Genomic DNA, 5374 nt, shown 5'->3' with positions numbered 1-5374 from the left:
GAAAATATCAATGGCTGCTGTAATACATGGTGATATCTTCAAAGTGGTTTCTCAGGAGGACAGAGATACACAAGAAGGATCTAACAAGTAGTTACAGCCTAAGGGTTGTCAAAAATAGCATATTACCTCCTCACCAGTGACTCCTTTCACTGAGGTGTGACGGCTGGAAGGAAGGCCAGGATTGAAAAGAAGGACCGAGAGACTTGCACCTGTGTCTAGCAACAGGCTGTTTTCTTTTTCCTCCATAGTCATGATTACCCAGGGCTCATCCATGGAGATGACAGTCTGGCCAGAGGGAGAAGGCAGAGTATACCCCAGGCCCCCTCATTCCTGTTGGACTAACTGGTAGGATGGGTCTGAGCTCTGGGGCCTCCGCTTCTGAGGGCAGACCAATCTCCAGTGGTCACTTTTGCATTCAGGGCATGGCCCAGTGGGCTTCTTAGGGCAGTTCCTCTTGAGGTGGCCTGGCTCTTAACAGCCATAGCAGATGAATGCAGTTCTTGAGTTCTTATTGGGGCCTCAGGAATCAGACTTAGGGTCTGTTTCTCTTAGTGCTGCTGCAAAAGCAGCTGCTTTTTCTGTCTCTTTGTTTCCTCTCCTTGGCCTCTTCCCTATCACAGCTGTAGAATACTGAGGAGGCAATTCTTACTAACATCTGAAGTGAGCCATCAGGGGCAAAAGCCATTTTTTGTAGCTTTTTCTCTCCAGCCTCCCATCACACTGGGACCCCACAACCAGTTAATGTCCTCTCCCCAACCGTCAGCACAGGCAGCAGAAATCTTGCTGCAGACCTCTCCGGAGCTCCACACACTCCTCCACTGCAGCCTGTACTGTCAGGGCAAGAATGGCTCCCAGGGGGTCTCCCCAGATATTGTGCAAGGTCCTCCTGGTTTACAGCTTCCCAGTGGTTCTTGTGACACCGGTCCACTAGACCTGTGACTCTTTGGGCTTAGGCTGTATTCTCATGTTCTCTGAGTCTTCGTTCAGCAACTGCTCCTCCACTGACTCTGGACCTTTCTAATTCTCAACGGCAGGGGCAAGAGTGACCCGTTGTGTGTCATGTATTCTCAGGGGTTTCTCCATGTCAGAATGATTCATGAACATCTGCAGGCAGACCTTTGCAGCCAGTGTGTGGTGGGCCAATTGTGTCATTGCTTCTCTGTCATGATACTTCTCAATTGTGCAGTGGCAACTGGCCTGAGGGCTGGTGTGTGCCAGCGTGTGCCACTGTGAGGCTTCCTAGGCACCGGGGGCCCTCCTCCCATGTGCCTGTGAGGCTGGGGGCCAGCCTGAAGGCTGGCACTCCCCACCGTGCGGCTTCACAGGTGCCGGGGACTCTCCTCCCGGGTGATGTCATTTCTTTCTCAATCTATGATACCAATAAGAACAACAATGTTCTTTGGTAAACCACAATTGATTCTAAAGTTGAAATAGGAAAATACAGTCTTGCTTATTCATTTTGAGCCAGAAAATGCTTGAAAAAAGACTCACCAGAGTCAGGAACATTATTAAAGCATACTGATAATTAAGCTGGTGTAATTCTGAAACATAAATGCTAAAATAGACCTACATAGTGATGTGTAATTACTATCTGACTAGGGTAGAAGTGTTCAAATCAGTGAGGGGAAAGGTGGGATTAGAAACCACTGGAAAGCATTTCAAAAATAAGATTGGATTCAAATCTCAGTCCTTATACCAGGATAAAGTCTAGATGCATATAAGACTTAGATGTAAAACACATATACAAGGCAGGAACTGTGATGTGTCCTTGTAGTCCCAGTTACGTGGAAAACTGAGGCAGGAGGACTGTTTGAACTCAGGAGTTTAAGGCCAGCCTGGGAAGCATTGTGAAATCCAGTCTCAAATAAATAAAAATAAAATTCACACATTAACCATCACCACTGCAGCTGCTAGCTCCATAAACATATTTGAAAATAAAAGCACAGGAGATTTTGTTGATTATATAAGAGTAAAGACCTTTTTTGTTTTTCTAGAACACTCTTGGTTACTTTTCTCTCATTGCTGGGACAAAATATCCAATGTCCAAAATTAAGGAAGGAAAGATTTATTTAGCCCACAGTTTGTGGAGATTTCAGTCCATACTTGGCTGGCTCCCAGGCAGAATGGCACATGGCCAAGGACAACAGTTCCTGGCTGTGGAAAACAGCAAAAGCAACAAGAGAAAAAGGGAGCAGCAGTGGGGAAAGGAGGTGGGGAGCAAGCCTCTTTCCCTTCCTTAGATTGTATGCAAACTATCTGCCCTCGGGCAGGTGCAGAAATCACACCCATAATCCTGACACTGGAACATGAATCAATCATAAACTCTAGAATCCTGCCCCATGATTGCATGAGGCTTTGAAGGGACATCCAGACACAAAACATAAGAAACATAAAATCCAGAAACCATAAAAGTAAAAAAAAAAAAAACAAACATAAAAATTAAGTATTTTTGTGTGGCAAAATTACCATACAGAAGTAGAAAAATCAAGTTACTTTTGAGAAAATATTTGCATCTTACATCACAAAGGACAGATTTACATATACACAGAGAGCTTCTCTAAAACTGATAGGATGAATAACCCACTAGAAAAATGGAAACACAGAAAAGTCTACACAAATGACTTGAAATAAATGAAAACCCAAACTACATAGAATTATTTTTCTCCTATCAGAATGACAAAGACCCAAAGTTTGGTAATATACCATGGTGTCAACACCAAAAGTAGAAGTACTCTTTTTTGGCAGGAACAGATTGATCTAGCTTCCAGAGAGTGCACTGGAAAGTATAGATCACAATCTACATATGCTTTGCCACAGGAATTGTATAGAAATCCCCCATGTTGGTATTGTCACACTTGGTATAGTTTGGATCTGAAATGTCCCCCAAAGGTGCATGTTTTAAAGACTTGGTCATCAGCCCATGGCACTCTAGGGATATGGTAAAATCTTCTGGGTCCCAGCAGAAAGAAATTAGGTCATAGGAGATATGCCATTGAAGGAGATACTGGAATCCTGGCCCCTTCCTGTCTCTCCCTTTATTTTCTGGCCACATGAGATGAGCAGTGTCCTCCCCCATATGCTTATACCATGATGTACTGTGCTGCACACCCAACGCAACAGGGCTAAGCAACTATGGACTGAAACCTATGAAATCATATGACAAAATGAAGCTTTCTTCTTAATTTGATTTATCTCAGGTATTTGTCACAATGACAGAAAGGTTACTACCTACCACACACATACTGGTACTTATGAAATGGTGGGTGAAAACTTATTCACTGCAGCAATATTATAGTCAAAGATTAGAAAAAAGTTGAAAGTCAAAAGCAGAACAGTGATTAAATAAATACATGTACATCCACGTATATTGGTTTACCAAGGCTGCAATAACAAAATGCCACAAACAAGGTGACTTAAACAACAGAAATTTGTTGTCTCACAGTTCAGTAGGCTTGAAGACTGAGATCAAGGAGTTAGTATGGTTAATTTTTCTTCAGGCTGTGAGAGGTAACCTGGTAGTCTGCCGAAAATCTTTAGTGTTCTTTGGTTTACAGACAAATTACTGCAATGTCTTTCTTCATTATTACACAGTCTTTATGCCTGTTATACAGATTTAATGCAGTCTCAATCAAAATACCATTACCATACCTCACAGAACCAGGAAAAAGATTCCTAAAATTCCTTTGGAAACAGAGGAGACCTAGAATAGCAAAAGCAATTCTAGGCAACAAAGACAAAAGAGGTATCACAATCCCTGATTTGAAATTATACTACAAACCTACTGAGATAAAATTAGCATGGTATTAGCAAAAAAATAGGCCTAACAATCAGTGGAACAGATTAGAACATGAAGACACAACGCCAAACACATTCAGCCACCTTATCTTTGATAAAAATGCCAAATATGTTCCCTGAGAAAACAATAACCTCTTTAATAAATGGTGCTGGAAACACTGGCTTTACACATGGTGAAGCCATGTATAATCTAGATGTTGTGTCCACTCTTCTTTATGGCTGAGTAGTATTCATCTAGATTACATATGTGTGTAAATCTAGATCCCTGTCTATTGCCGTGCACTAAAGTCAAAATGGACCAAAGATCTAAATATTAAAATGGAAAATAAATGCAATTGAAGAAAAAGAAGATAGAAATCTTGAAGATATAGATGTAGGCAGAGTTTATGTACAAAACCCACTACACAGGAACTACTGCAAAGAATCAACAACTGGGATCTCATTTTATTAAAAAGCTTCAATATATCAACAGAAATCACCAAAAGAGTAAAAAAAACAATCCACAAACTGGGAAAAATTTTAGCCAGTTTACCCTCAGACAGAGGACTTCTATCTAGAACATTCAAAGAATTGGAAAGAATCAGGCTCCCCAAATTCAAAGACCCAATCCAAAATGGGCATCTGAGATGAATACACACTTCTCAGATGGAGAAATACAAATGGCAAGTAAATATATGAAAAAGTGTTCAACATCACTGGTCATTCAAGAGATGCAAGTTAAAACAATACTCAGATTATATCTCACTCCAGTGAGAATGGATATTGTCAAGAAATCAACTAACAACAAATGCTGGCAGGGCTGTGGGGGGAAAAGGAACTCTTTCCCACTGTTGGTGGAAGTGCAGACTGGTGCAACCGCTGTGAAGATCAGTGCAGAGATTCCACAATGGAATACTACTCAGCCATAAATAAGAGTGAACACAAGACTTCTATAGGTAAATTGATGCAACTTAAGGCCATTTTATTTTTTTTATTTTAAATATAAAAGGAAGAAAACATTAACAGACAGACAACCTTTCACAAAATAGCAAAAGAACAGTACAGACAATACAGAGGTACAAAGTGGTAGGAAATTAACAATGCTTGTTGTATTACATATTGACATCTTCAAAGTGGTTTCTCATGAAAACAGATAGAGACATGCAATGCTTATCAACCAAGGACTCATTGACAGTTTCTTTCAGCAAAGGAATACAAGACAGTAGAACAGCCATGTTGTCTATCCTGTATATACATGCATACAAAATTTCTCTTTCTTTCCCTTCTCTTTGCCCACATCCTAGTTGCCCTTTACACATGAGTGTTTTCCTATCATTTCACAATGTCTATCATACCGCCTAGTTTAAATTAACTCTTTCAGGATTTACACTAGTGAAACAATGTGATGCTTGCACATGCAGGTCTGATTTATTTCACTTATGAGTATGGTCTCTAGTTGTGACCATTTACCTATAAAGGCCTCAAGTTTCAGGCCATTAACATTTATAGTTACAACAGATATGTGTTGATTTATCATTGTCATGTTATTTACTTGTGCTGGTGTCCTACTTTTTCTACCTGTTTATTTGTTTGCTCTTCT

This window comes from Chinchilla lanigera, unplaced genomic scaffold, assembly GCF_000276665.1.
Source record: "Chinchilla lanigera isolate Chin_1 unplaced genomic scaffold, ChiLan1.0 scaffold00129, whole genome shotgun sequence".
Taxonomy (NCBI): Eukaryota; Metazoa; Chordata; class Mammalia; order Rodentia; family Chinchillidae; genus Chinchilla; species Chinchilla lanigera.
Note: the sequence above shows the minus strand (reverse complement) of the source record.